The following is a 15,435-nucleotide window of genomic DNA, read 5'->3' on the forward strand; positions in this document are numbered from 1 at the left end:
GAGTTAAAAATGTGTTTCTTGGTTTGCATCTCTCTCTTTGCTCCCTTTGCTCATTTGTTTTATTAAATTTCACATAGGGGTGCAATCACATGGCATTTGTCTTTCTGTGAGTGATTCTGCTTAGCATTATACCCTCTAGATCCATCCATGTTGTTGCAAATGGGAAGATTTCATTCTTCTTTATGGCTGAATAATATTCCTTGCATCTTCCTTATCCATTTATCTAATGAGGAGCATGTGGATTGTTTCCATAACTTGACTATTATAAATAATGCTGCTATAAACATAGGGGTGCATGTATTCCTTTGAATTGGTGTTTTCATATTAGGGGGATAAATACCCAGTAGCACCATTACTAGATCATAGGGTAGGTCTATTTTTAACTTTTTGAGGAACCTCCATACTGTTTTCAACAGTAGCTGCACCAATTTGTATTCCCAACAACAGTGCATGAGGGTTCCTTTTTATCCACATCCTCATCAACACTTGTTGTCTCTTGTGGTTTTGATTTTAGCCATTCTGACAGGTGTACAGTGATGCCTCATTATGGTTTTGATTTGCATTTCCTTGATGATGAGTGTTGTTGAGCATCTTTTCATGTGTCTGTTGGCCATCTGTATGTCTTCTTTGGAGAAATGTGTGTTCATGTCTTTTTCACATTTTTAATTAGATTATTTGTTCTTTGGATGTTAAGTTGTATAACTTCTCTAGCATTTTGGATACTAACTCTTTACCAGATATGTCCTTTGCAAATATCTTCTCCCATTCATTAGGCTGTCTTTAAATTTTGTTGGTTGTTTCTGTAGCTATGCAGAAGCTTTTTATTTTGATGTAGTCCCAATAGTGTATTTTTGCTTTTATTTCCCTTGCCATAGGAGAAATATCTAGAAATATCAAAAAAAATGTTGCTATGACTGATGTCAGAGAAATTGCTGCCCATGCACTATTCTAGGATTTTATGGTTTCAGGTCTCACATGTAGGTCTTTAATCCATTTTGAGGTTATTTTTATGTATGGTGTTAAGTGGTCCAGTTTGATTCTTTTGCATGGAGTTGACCAGTTTTCCTAATACCATTTGTTGAAGAGACTTTTTCCACCATATATTTTTTTCTCCTTTGTTGACGATTAATTGACCATATAATTGTGCATTTATTTCTGGGCTTTCTACTCTGTTCTTGACCTACATGTATGTCTTTGTGACAGTACCATACTGTTTTGATTACTAGAGCTTTATAATATAACTCAAAGTCTGAAATTGTGAAATCTCCAGCTTTGCTTTTCTTTTTGCAGACTTCTTTGGCCAGATGGAGATGTTTGTGGTTCCATACAGTTTTTGGATTGTTTGTTATAGTTCTGGGAAAAATGTTGTTGGTATTTTAATAGGGATTGCATTGAATCTGTAGGTTGCTTTGGGTAGTACACACACTTTAACAATATTTGTTCTTCCAATCCATGAGCATGGAATGTCTTTCCATTTATTTGTGTCACCTTCAATTTCTTTCACTGACATTTTATAGTTTTCAGAGCACAGGTCTTTCACCTCTTTAGTTAAGTTTACTCCTAGGTATCTTATTATTATAAATGGGATTGTTTTCTCAATTTCTTTTTCTGCAGCTTCACTATTTGTGTAACAAAATGCAACAAATCTCTACACATTAATTTTATATCACCTGATCAGGTTTTTTTTTTTCTTTACCTGATCAGTTTTAACAAGTATGTCATATCTAGAGTCACAAAGGTCAACACATTAAAGGTTTTGTGTGTCTGTTCATTCATTCATTTATTTAACAATTGTACTACTTCTCATAAAGCACCTACTGAGGATAAAAGACCAATACACATAAACCTTTCCTCCCTGAACTCCTAATGTAGAAGGAGAAACAATGCTCCATGAGGTCAATGACTGAACCTGCCTTGCTTCCTGCTGAGTCCTCACAGCCTGACAATGGTCCTGGCACATCTGGAGTACTCAGTATTTTTTGAATTAAAAATTCATTAAAGCTAATGTAGCACGGGCGCCTGGGTGGCTCAGTGGGTTAAGCCTCTGCCTTCGGCTCAGGTCATGATCTCAGGGTTCTGGGATCGAGCCCCGCATCGGGCTCTCTACTTTGCAGTGAGCCTGCTTGTGATCTCTCTCTCTCTGTCAAATAAATAAATAAAATCTTAAAAAAAAAAAAAAAGCTAATGTAGCACTGTATGTTAACTCTACTACAATTAAAATTCAAAAATTCATTTAAAAGTGACATGTTATACAGAGAAGTATGGCTAAAGCTGGTGGTAAAGTACATGGAAGGCAGGAATTTGCTTTGTCTGAGGGAGGAGTGAAAGAAGTGGCCTTAGAAGAGAGAGCATCATTATGAAATCTCGAATGATAGACACAAGTGTATTAAATTTAGAAAAGATAAGAGCTGCCAAAGCTGAGTGAACACAGATGTGACCATGTGTGGCAGGCTATCAGGTATGACTGATCAGCCTTACTGTTCTTCAGGATGGAAACCATTTTGAGAATTTGATGACCACTCTGACCAAATTTCTCCAGAAAAAAATACACTTAAAATGTATTTGGGACACCTGGCTGGCTCACTTGGTTAAGTGGCTGCCTTTGGCTCAGGTCATGAGCTTAGAATGCTGGGATTGAGTCCTGCATCAGGCTCCTTGCTCCACAGGGAGTCTGCTTGTCCCTCTACCCCTCCCCGCTGGCTCGTGCACATGCACATGCACGCTCTCTCCTCCTCTGTCTCTTAAATAAATAAACAAAATCTTTAAAAAATAAATGCGTGTAAGAAGGTGTTTTCTGCATAGCTTTGGTGAAGACCCAAAAGTAAGTGTCATAAACCTCCATATTCCAAATTAAGGATCCATACTACCTATGCAGGATTTGCAAAAACTGGTTTTGAAGTTCTTCGCTCATCGTGCAGCTTGAGGTTGTACAGGTTTGAGGAAGGAGGATGTTATCACAAGGAAAGATTGTGTGGGGCTGAGCTATTTTCCTTATTGCTCCAGGTAGGGAGGGGGAAAGAAGAGGAAGGGGTGGAGCCAAGGGAGAGGAATATAAGGGGTCCACACAGAGTACTTGGGAGACACAATGAGCTAGGCTTTATCTCATGACTGAGAATATGAAGACATGGAGGGAATGAAACAGAGAGAAAATGACATGGTCTATTTACAGTGAGTAGCATTTCTCCAAAGAAGTATCACCATAGGTGGGAACTGGCCAGGGGTTCTTTCTAAAGGGACTTCATTCAAAAGTACTGTTTGGGGAGCAGGAAGTTGGTGAGTAAAGTGGCCCAGCAGAAAGGTAGACTTCTAGGGCTAGGAGGCCGAAATGGCCAGCTGGAGGAGGAAAGACAGTATTGGATATTCCCAGTGGAAAAACTTTTGAAGGAACCCACAAAAGTGCACCATGTGGTTCAGAGATCAACCACCAATACCAAATTCCAAAGATATCAGTTGAAGTCCCTTTAACAAAATCTATTCTGTTGGCCAGCCATGAAGGGGCCAGAACTTTATAGCTAGTAAATGGTGAAGAGTTGAAAAAGTAAGGAGAAAAGAAGCCAAGGGGCCTTCCAGATCAAAGCAGTAACAAGCTGGGATAGAAGGACGCTTTAAATCAGAGAAGAGTTTGCCATCTCGAGTGTTACACTGGACTAGAATGCCAAATAAAAAACAAATCTGGATTTTGTAAGAAAAGACTTATTCCAAAGGACTACTGTAGTGGGGGGAGGAGAATTATTGCAATGGGGGAGAACACTATGACCATAAGATCTGCATGCATCTCCAGGTTTAGGCAGAGAGTTTTTTTTTGTTTAGAGAGCAGTAAACAAGGCTAGAAAAAAACAGGTGTTGGAAGTGGGATGAAAGGGTAGTGTGATTAGAGAACAGATCAGAGAATGTTTTACTTTGAAGCCAGCCTACTCTCAGGAGAGGTTGTATGTGGCTCAAGCTGAGGATGAGTTGAAATTCAGGGGCCTAGAGGAAGGAGAGAAACTTAACCAAAGTTTGATTAGCAAAAGATTTGTTCCTACTGATCAATGGAGACAAGAGGTTCAGCTAATCATTTATGAGGCAAAAAAAGAATGAGATTAGCAGGGTCAGTGTCTGGCCTTGACATAGGTAAACAAGGAGGTATCCATTTGTCTTCTTGAAGTCATATGGAGAAGGATGGTAATTTGCAGTAAGCTATTTCCCAGAACACAGAAGAGGCGGGATGGGGAGCAGGGGGGATTTCCTAACCATCACTGTTTTTCAGTACTAAAGGGCTCAGGTAAAATTGAATACTGTCAGGAATTTTCAATTTCTGGAATAACAGTGTAGCTTTAATTGGAAAGGACCCAAAAATCTACAAAAGTCGCCAACATTTTATCCAAGAACAAGAAAATCTAGTCCACTGGATGTGCTTGAAAGGATGGTGGCTTGTTAAGTCCCTTTGAATTCAGCTCATTTAATATAACAGCTCCACATGTAAACACACCATTGTATGTTCAATCTCAGGGATTTTTCTCAGATCTCAGACTGGAAGATCTCAGGGTGTACAGAAAGGGGAAACTGGAAGCAGAGGAGGCAGCACACTTACCCAAGCAGTCTTGATGGTTTTCTGAATGAGATAAATAAGATATGAGGTTTGCCTTCTAGTGGAATTTACTTCAAGAGAGTGAAAAAGAAAACACGAACAGATTTTTATAAAAAATAGGAATGTACATATACCATGAGAGATATAAGAATTTAGAAGAAGAAAATCCTCATTACCCTAAGAGCTATAAGATTTCACTAAAAAAGCACGATTTCCCCCCCCTAGAGATCATCAGGAAAAGTGTTCTAAAAGGATATAGTTGATTCTAGCCCCAGGTTGGATTAGAAACTGTGGAGAAAGGAGGAGTAGGAGTATTCCAGCTGGAATTACAATATTACAATAAGCACAGGAGAAGAGACAGGGTTTGAGAGGGCCTACATGAGGATTCGCAAGTAGCCGGGGATACAGGAAAAGAAGATGGGGAGATAATGTTCTATAAGAGGTAGCAAGCCATGAATGCCACATACTAACAGACTTAATATGATTTCATTCTACACAAAAGACTAAGCCCCAGAAAACACTTGACACAGAAATGTCATGATCAGATCTGTACTTTAAGAAATATAACTGCATCAATGCAAAAAAAGAATTGAAGGGAGAAGACCTGGGGTTAAGATGGGTCAATGTCACAACTGGTATGCAAAGTGAACCATTTTCTAATACCACCTTCTGTTTATGACAAAATTATTTTTAGTAACAACCATGAAATGAAATAAATAATGTCACAGACAGGAAAGAAAAGCAGCAATTAAGATGTTTTCCTATAGCTTTGTGATATAATTTTGCCACTAAAGAAATTAAAAACAAAATCAGTATTATAGAGTATACACACACACACACAGGCATCTACATGTATATGGATAAGCTTTTTAGCATCTTTAGACATATTTTTGGAAAAAGGGAAATCTTACACATATGGGTCTGCCACAATAATGACTATTAACATTAAAGTTTTTGTTAAGAGGCTCAATTTTGCAACTTTGTCAAAATTGAGATTTTTGCATATTCCTGGTCAGTGATGAGTATGGATAGATTTTTTTTCATCTCTCTTCACTGAACTGATTGAGGAACAAGTTTTATTAATTTTAAGTTTGAAATTTTTTTTCACATGAAGATACTGATATTCTGTGGATGGTTACGGTCTTCCTTTTTTTTAATGTTATGTTAGTCACCATACTGTAAAGCAAAGTTTTTTTTTTTAAGATTTTTTTTTTTTTTAATTTGACAGAGATCACAAGTAGGCAGAGAGGCAGGCAGAGAGAGAGAGAGAGAGAGGAGGAAGCAGGCTCCCTTCTGAGCAGAGAGCTGATGCGGGGCTTGATCCCAGGACCCTGGGACCATGGCCTGAGCCGAGGGCAGAGGCTTTAACCCACTGAGCCACCCAAGGCACCCCACACCATTAGTTTTTGATGCAGTTGCAGTCTTAAACATAAGGAAAATTTTGTCAGCGAGTCATAAAAATCTTATTTCACAGAATTTCTAAAAATTGAAACACAAAAACTCCAGATGTTCACCTAGATTGACAGAACAGAGCTAATTCAAATTCTGCTTTTTAATCTTCATAGACCCTAGACTATCATTGTTTGTTTCAGATCTACTATTTAAATGCAAGAATATATAATATCACAGGGTCAAGAGACCCTGATGCACACTTGAACACTTCCAACACTTCCTTGCTATGGATATAGTCCAGGTACAGAGGCATGTAGCTTGGTCTGTATGTGTTGGGGGCAAACTGTATAAGGAGAAGTTCTCTGGGTTAATGTCTGTGTTCAATGTTTTTTTTGTTGTTGTTGCTTTGCTTTTAATAATACACATGGGTTACTTGGAAGCTACTATAATTTGCAGTTACTGCTGAAATTCAATAACAACAGCAGTCATTCTTTAGTACTTATATCGACAGAGGATTTTTTTAGAGGAGAAATGTATTATCACTGACATTTGGTTTAGAGTTGTAAGTGCATGATGTAATAACAAGCAAATGATCTTTTTGTCACTTACACTGTTTCTTTAAATTCCCTGTAATTTAAAATTCACTCCTTTGCTACCTGTAACTGAGGCAACAGCTTTCACTGCCCCACTCTTAAATCTTTCACAGAGAAGAGAGGGGAAAGTGAAAACTGGCTATTCAGTAAGTATCAACACTGGGCCTAACAGTATGTTGGATTCTATTAAGAAAACTCCTCGAAGAGATTATTATTTTGTCATTTTAACATGAAGAATATTAGGATCAATTGCCAAAGATTACACAGCAAAGGCAGCAGGGAATTTGGAATTCAAACTAAGATTGCTCTGACCCCAAAGCACATACAATTTCTCTTCTATCTAACTGCTTCTTAAGGACAAGGGCGTGAGTTTTAAGTCTGCGGCAGAAGTTCTATGTAATTAGTGCTTGAGTTTGACAGCATCAAGAGAATGGACAGAAAAGCCTGGCATTGGGAGGCAATGATACTGCAGGGTCAAAATGGACCAAATCTGATAATATCTTGGATGCAAGAAGAGTGAAGATGGTGAAATTCAAGTTTAAAAGCCTGGAAAGAAGAGAACCAGGCAATATTTGAGAAACCAATCTCTAGCTGCCAATACCTTATTGAAATTTCAATGAGGGGCACCTGGGTGGCTCAGCTAGTTAAGTGTCTGTCTTCCAACTCAGGTCATGATCCCAGGGTCCTGGCATATGGCCCTGCATTAGGCTCTCTCCTTGGCAGAGAATCTGATTCTCCCTCTCCCTCTGCCTACCACTCTGCCTACTTCTGCATGCTCTCTCTTTCTCACTGTCAAATAAATAAATAAAACCTTAAAAAAAATTGCAATGAGATGAGTAAAAATCTAGCTATCGGGACTCCCATCAGAGGGAGACCTGCAATGAGGGGTGAATGTTTTATAAGCTGCTTAGCATGGATAAGGGATGCTCTCTAGAACAGCAGTTGAACACAAATTGCCTTCTAAGAATGGGTAGTCTAGTTAATCATATAACTTTTGCTTACTTAGTAGGAAATGCAAGTTTGGAGGCAGAGCTGAATTGTTCAGGAAGGCAGAGAAGAGGTTAATGTAGCCGTGATATTTAGTGGCAAACATCTGCCCTATAACCTCAGCCCAGGGTAATTTTTTTTCAAATATCATAGCTTGAAGTGTTGACAAATTAACAGCTTTTCAAATACCTACACTGGGTACTGTTTGAAAGACAAACCAGATAGATAGATAAATAGATAGATACATAGAACAAATGAGCAGATTTGCAAGGGCCAATACACACAACCATGCATACAGACTCACAAGCAATTTAGGGTCATTTTGTTCATGCCATTTGGATTAACGGCATCTTCTGAGGCAACACATTTCCCAGGATGGCTCTTTCTGACACTTTGGTTTCTTTTCTTCTATAGGTGGGATCCTGTTTCTTTTCCTATCATCTATTTTCCCCAATCACAAATACAGATGAGACCAGAGCAAGTTGGGTTTACCTCTGTAGCACTCTCATAGGGGTAACTCTCCTGGAGTCTCACTGGCTACCTGCTGGGAGGACAATGCACTGACATTAACAGCCACTATGGGGCAGCAGGAAGCTATTTCCCTGCCCATTTCTGAATATCACTGGATTTCACATTCCTAAGACTGAACACTCTCATTCAGTATCTATAATTCTTGAAAAATACTTTCAAATGACCAATTGTTTTATGATAGGTATGTTTTACCTTCTTAAAACTATATAAAATTTAAAAATTTTATTCATTCCATATTTATAAAGAATCTCAAATACCTTCAATATCTTTAATGGCATATACCAATGTAGCTAGATTGTCTAAACCCATTATTTACAGGATTCTGAGAACCATTTATATTTTGAAAAGTTTACTCTTTTCCACATCTGAAGAGTCACATTCTACCTTCAGTCATTAAGAGCTCAAATTTACTGAGTTTGCATGTGACAAGCGCAGTTCTAGGTGCTTTTGCATAGGTTGACTTATCTACTCTGCACAACTCTTTTTTTTTTCTTTTTTATTAACATATAATGTATTATTAGCCCCAGGGGTACAAGTTTGTGAATCGCCAGGTTTACACACTTCACAGCACTCACCAACTCTGCACAACTCTCAAAGGTAGCTTCCATTCTCAATTCTTTTTCAGATAAGACACCTACTCAGAGAGGTCCAAACATTGCAAAAGTCACAAAGCTAGTAAGAGATGATCAAGTTTATATCCAAAGTAATGTCTGGTCCCAAAGTGTTGTCTGGTCCCAACACTCTTGTTCATTTACTCTAAGGCAGACCCTAATAAACAATAAGGACACAATTTAAAAATTAAAATGATTAAACTCTACTGTTGCACCATGGAAGCCTAAAAACATTATGTGCACATGACAAGTCTATAAAAATTATAAGTTCTGAGGCCTTTCACCTGAACTATTGAGCAAACTAAGAAAGAGAAGAAAAAACTACTTTGAAAGGGTTAAGGATTCCAAAAGGCTGTAATAGCAGGTTTGTAATCAAGGGCCACCATAAAGAAACAGCAGGAGAGGGGGGAGGTAATCTTGGTCATGCTGTGAGTGCACAAGTCTTTAGTTTAGAATTGTGTCAAACCACCCAGGAGCAGAAGAGAAAGCTGTGTTTAAACTTTGTACTTTTTCAAAATGGACATAGTACTTTTTTTTTTTCCCTGAAGCCCCAAAACTGAAGATTAACTTAGAGCATTTGATTCAATAGTATCCAACAGAAAAGTTGGACTAGGTTTTTGCTAACAGGGTTACTTAGGATAAGTCTATTTTAGCATATTAAAATAAAATAAAAATTATCCATACTATTTAGCAGCAAAAAGCTTTTGAACACACCTCCCAAGTAAAACCACAACATTCTTCAATTCTGCTTTCTGGTAGGTCAATCATTCTGGACTTAAGAAAGGGGGTGCTGGAGATGAAGAAGAAATGCTTGTTTAAATACGTTGCTTCAATGTTCCACTGCCTAATTCCCTTTACCCATTTGGAAGAGAGATCCATTTAGGCCATCTGTGCTCTTTCATTCACATCTATGGGTGTAACTTGGTTTTCTGAGGTGCAGAACAAAGTCTCCCAGGAGTATGGTCGTGCAATTATATTTTTTTCCAAGCAGGAAAGCCAAATCTTGAGGTTTGGAAGAGCTAAATGAAAATGAGGTTGGCAATAAGTTCTACAGCAAGTTGGTCCAATCTGAAAATGGGCACTTTATTTTTGCATACATTGCATCCTTTAACCACCCTTTCTGAAACCTAACAGATTCATGCAAATCAATGAAAGAATGTTTTTCAGGAGGAAGAAACAGAAATACTACTTCAGGTATTTAACCTGATTAAAAGGACACAGATTTTTGGTAATTGAGCTTTCATGAAACATCAATTCTGTTGAACAGGAAAAACCCGAGAATGGGAAAATGTAGAGATTCTACTTCTCCAAAAAGCTCAGTCCTGTCACCCTGAAAGCTAAATGTTGTGCCCAGTGGTTTTACTGAGAACCAGCCCAAAAAAGAAATTTTACTTATTTCAGTCAGGGACTGCTAGAAGAAGAGCAAGTAAACTTCTCACAATGTAACCAATAGGGTTTTTTGGTTCAAAATGTTATTAATGTGCTATTGTGTTTAAAATGTTAGTAAAAGGATAGCACTAACTGCCTTCTATTCAATACTAGTGTTTCCATTTAATATAAAGTTCCTCATTAAGTGACTTTAGAAGAAATTAACATTTATAAATAAGCACATTTCCTAATTAACTTTTCTGTAAAGATGACCTGGAACCTTTTTATAGATTTGTGCCAATCATCTCCACTTTGCCTTCATCTGCTTATGAGAGTGTTAATTCTCGTATTCATTCTGAATGCTAAATGGATCAAATAGTTCCCTAATTTCTTTCCCTGGAAGTTGGTGCTCTACAATCCATAGTATCTAGACTGCCTTTCCCTTCCCACAGATCCCCTCCCCCGCAAGCACTTCTGATTATTTTCACAAAGGGAATCACAACACAGGATCACCCCTGCTCCAGCTTGTTCAGTGCCCTCAATTTGGATGAAAGACATTTATTTTGTGACTGTGGCTGTAAAGAATTCAAATGCTTATTCTTTCTGATTAAACAGGTTGCTTCACTTATTCACTATATATTTTCAAATGTCAGTGTGATTTTGTTAGAAGGAAAACCAAGGAATCTCTAAAAATTAAACACTGTAATTAAGATGGGACTCCCAGATATTCTCTTTCTGGAGATGAAAACAAAACTGAAAACCCAAGTCCCCTGAAATAAATGCATAGTCCTTTTGTATGTGTTAATTGCAAACACACAATGAAATTCCAAAAATAAGTCAATGGTCAATGTTTCAACTACAAGGAAACAAAGACTTGAGAGGGAAAAAAAAAATGTAAGAATTTAATGATTCCTGTAAAAACATCCTATGAAAATACTGCCACCCACCATCAATCCCCCCCCCTTTTTCTTTCCTTCTACTAACTACAGCACAGTTTTTCAAAGAATTTTTGGCATCTCCAGATGATAAATTATGTGAATTATTGTTGGATCAAAATTCCTTTGAAATAACTGCAGGTGTTCAAGATCCTGTCAGAGCAAATGCATTTTAAGTCCCCTGAAGACTGACACTCGGCCATTTCTCAGGCTTCTTTGAGGTAGAGCTCCTGTTGGGAGTGGCTTTGTTTAAAATTGGAGACATATGGAGAGCTGCGCGGTGAAGACAGGAGGAAGCCTGTCCAATTGGCACAGAATTAGAATCTAACTCTTGATTTAAGTCCACATTTGAGGGTCTCTCTTTCTGTTCTGTATTCTCCCCTTTATGTCTTCCTAATCCATAGTAAAATGCCACAAGAAGTGGTATCTCATTGCTAAAATGGGAACTATAGCTTCTTAGAAACATAAATTGATTCAACATAACAATGTTAATTATAAATGTGATTGGCTTTGGAAAAATCCTCTGCATCCACAATTTATTTTCCTTGAGGTTCCTCTATAGAAAATGGATTTAAAGATACTGTTTTTTAAATTAATACAGGAAGTAAAACCTAGCAAGTATCTCTGCCTTTTGAAAGAACAGATGGATAAGTACTGTCTGGTAAGTACTGTCTGGTATTTTAAGAAAAAGGGAAGGGTACTAAATAAAACAAATTATAAGTCATATGTTAAAAACATATTACAAGTCTCATTAAATTCCTACATAAAATTTAGAAGATAATTACTATTGTTCACTCTTGTCTATTAAGAATATTGAGGGTCAGAAAACGTAGGTTGTTCGGTGTCACACAGACAGCAAGTGACAAGAAGAGATTTTTCCAGCTTTGCTTCATTCTTACCAATGGCCATTCTCTTTCCATTTCACTCGTATTTCCAAAGGATCAACTTTGATAATTGTCTCTACTGTATTTAGGTTAAACCATAATTGCTAGTATTTAACTATTTTTGACCAACAAGTATGTTAATTCCATATAAATACAAAGCAATTTTTGCTCCCTATATCATTTCCTGCTTTCATTATTTTTTCCTTATTCTTTTTATTCTGTTATACTTCTCACTTTTTAAGTTTTAACAATTTATTAATTTTTTCAGTTTTTTTTATTATATACATAAAGTTTATAAAGTACAAGGACCTTGGCAATATCCCACTAATTTTGATTAGTATTTCCACTGTCATTTATTTCCAAATATTTGTGATTTTTGATTCCTTAATTCCTGAGTTATTAAAAATGATGTTTTTGTTTTTGCTTTTATTTTTATCTCTGTATTTTTTGAAAGAGAGAGAACACAAAGGGTGGGGAAGAGGCAAAGAGAGAGAGAATCTTAAGCAGGATCCATGTCCAGCACAGGGCCCGATGCAGGGCTTGATCTCACAGCCTTGAGATTCTGACCTGAGCTGAAATCAAGGGCTGAAATCACCCGTGCTTAACCACCAGAACCACCTAGGTGCCCCCAAAACTGTGTTTTGAATTAACTAAATATATTTTGGGTACTTAAAATGGACTTCTAAAAGTGTGCTGTGGTAAAAGTGTTGTGATACCAGTTCTTTAACATCGTAATATGTGCCTTATGAAATTAACTCACAGTCCATTTTTGTAAACGTTCCATGTGTATTTTAGAAGAACATATACATCCTGACTGTTTAGGTGAAGGATCATACTGTTAATTATGTTGCTCAAATTGTCTATAACCATAGCAATTTTGGTCTGCTTTATACTTGAAATACTGAGAGGTAAGTATTTTTAAATGTCTCATTCTGATGAGAGAGATTTATTTTAAGAGACTGTGATGGTTGTTAAGTATAAAAATCTGTACAGTGGAAGAGTGGGGTGGGAATTGAAAGTAAGAGTAGATGTAGTGGAGTCCAAATTCCACAGGGAAGCAGGTTGGAAACTCAGGCAGGGTTTCTATGTACAGTCTCAAGGATTTCTTTAATCTTCAGAAAACTTCAGTCTTTGCTCTTAAGACCTTCCAATGATTGGCAGAGGTATACCCACAATATGGAAAGTGATCTACTTTATTCGAAGTCTACTGATTTAAATGTTAATCACATATAAAAATACCTTCACACCAACAGCTAGACTGGTATTTGACCAAACAACTGGGCATCACAGCCAAAACAAATTGGCACATAAAATTAACCCCCACACTATTCTACTGAGTGACAATTTTTGACTAATAGCTTTTCCTATACATTTAATTTTTTAAGTGTCAAGTGACCATATGAATTTCTAATAGTGCTTAATAATGCTTAACAAAATCTAAAGGTGATCAGTACAATATAAAGATTTTAAAATAACAATTCAAATTATTCTACTCCTAACTTATACATTTTGCCCATTATCTTATCTTATTTCTATCTTATTTTTTAAATAAGCCACAAACAGATATTATCATTGCTATTTTACATAGTCATTTTAAAAAAGATTTAAAAAGACATTCATCCTGGGATTATTTTCCTTCCTTCTAATCTATCGTTTGGGGGTTCCTTTAGTAAGTGTTTATTGGTAATAGGTCATTTGCCTTGTTTGTCTGATAATGGCTTTGTTTTAACACTCCTCTCTAAAGATAATTTAAAATGATATGAAGTCCTAGTTTAACAGTTGTTCTCCACTCTGTTGATAATTCTACCACACTAAACAGATCATTTGCAGATAATCTGCTTTTCTCTGAGTGCATTTAAGATCTTTTATTTTCCTCTATTTTACTATAGTTTTAGTACATCATATCTTAATGTATATTCCTTTTTATATTTTACAGTATTCATTGTGATTCCTGTGCTTCTTTATTTTACCAGTTCTAGAAATTTCTCATCTATTATCTCTTTTAAACAGAATCTCTCTGTATTCTATTCTGTTTTCTGGAACTCCAGTTAAACAAATATTAAAACTTATTCTCTTCTGCATATTGCTTAATGGCATTTTCATAATTGCCACCTTTTTCTCCTTTGGTGTAGCTTTCTAGTTAATATCTTAAACTCCTTAGTCTACTTTAACTGTTCTCAATTCATCTATGTCTACTCTGCTATTTTACTTCTTCAAGAGTTATGCTCCTATTTTTAAACATCATGGCATATTTTTATTTGTTAAAGTTCTACCTGGTTATTTTACAAATAAGTGTTTGTATGTTTGCTTTTTGTAATATGTTATCCTTGTCAGATTTTATGCATTTTTCATATGTTTAAAAAACTTAAATTCTCTTGTTTTGTTTTACTCTTTCCTATTTTTACTTACTCGCCCTTATTGTGTTTTATAATTTTGGGTTGTGAACTCATATTTGAAAGTTTGGGTTTTCCCTGTGGAAATACTGCTGGGTCAGAGTTAGGAATTTTGTTTGCTTCTGTCAAGTGCCTATAGGCACTGCCTTACCACTCTGGAATCACTGAGTATATTTCTTGATTTGGGGTTTACCTCAATTTCAAATTAAAATTATTTCAAACCCAAAATAGAAATGAGAACATGCCCATCTTTTAAAAATATTTCAAGGAAAAATTTACTGTTTTTTTATCCAGAGCCCAGATGAGATCAAAGATTTTCCTTATCCGCTCCCTTTGCTGCAATGGACTTCTTTCTCTAGTCTTCTTTTGATACACAGTGTGGCCTTCTAATAGTCCAGGTTTACATAAGAGTATCAGTGCAAACTTCTTGCCTTACATGGCTCAAGGCTCTATTTCCTAAGCCTCATGTAATTGACAGAACCCAGGACTCTGCACAGGATCAGCTACATAATTTGTGGAGCTCTTTGCAAAATGAAAATATGCATCCTTTATTCAAAAAGCAGGAAAAAAAAGTTACCATTGAAGTTACTACATATTAAACTTTTTTCTTTCTTCCATAAACTTCTCTTGACTTATTCCTGTGCTTTTTCATTTTCTATTTAATATCAAACTCCTTTAGGCATGGGACCACTCACAAGGTGAATGCAGACCCACGCATCATCCTAGAGCCCACGCTATGGCTTGACATTTGAAGTCTACCTGTTGCTAGGTTTATCCTTCTGCCAACCACACCAACGTGCCATGCCTGGCCAGGCTGGAAAAGTCAACTTCTTCCCATGGGTCTACCTCCCCCAGCTATAAGAGACGAGCCACACTCAAGGCTCAAGGCAATACAATCTGTACTGGGACATACCCAACACCCAGATTAGGGACACGTGAGTCGCTCACCCCTGCTGAGTCACCTACAGAATATCCTATGGTATGTAGTCCGGGGTGGGGACAGCCAATATCATATCCGCCCCCCCCCCCAGCACCAACCCTCTCTCAAGTTCACAACTAGACTCCATCATGGGCAGGGGGCAACAATGGTTGCTGAAGTAGCAGGGGAAGGGCAGCCTGGTAGGGTAGAGTCCCTTGCAGTGGGTTGCAACAATAGTCACTAGGTGGAGGT

Source organism: Enhydra lutris, unplaced genomic scaffold (genome assembly GCF_002288905.1).
Source record: "Enhydra lutris kenyoni isolate GAN:26980312 unplaced genomic scaffold, ASM228890v2 scaffoldscaffold5, whole genome shotgun sequence".
Taxonomy (NCBI): Eukaryota; Metazoa; Chordata; class Mammalia; order Carnivora; family Mustelidae; genus Enhydra; species Enhydra lutris.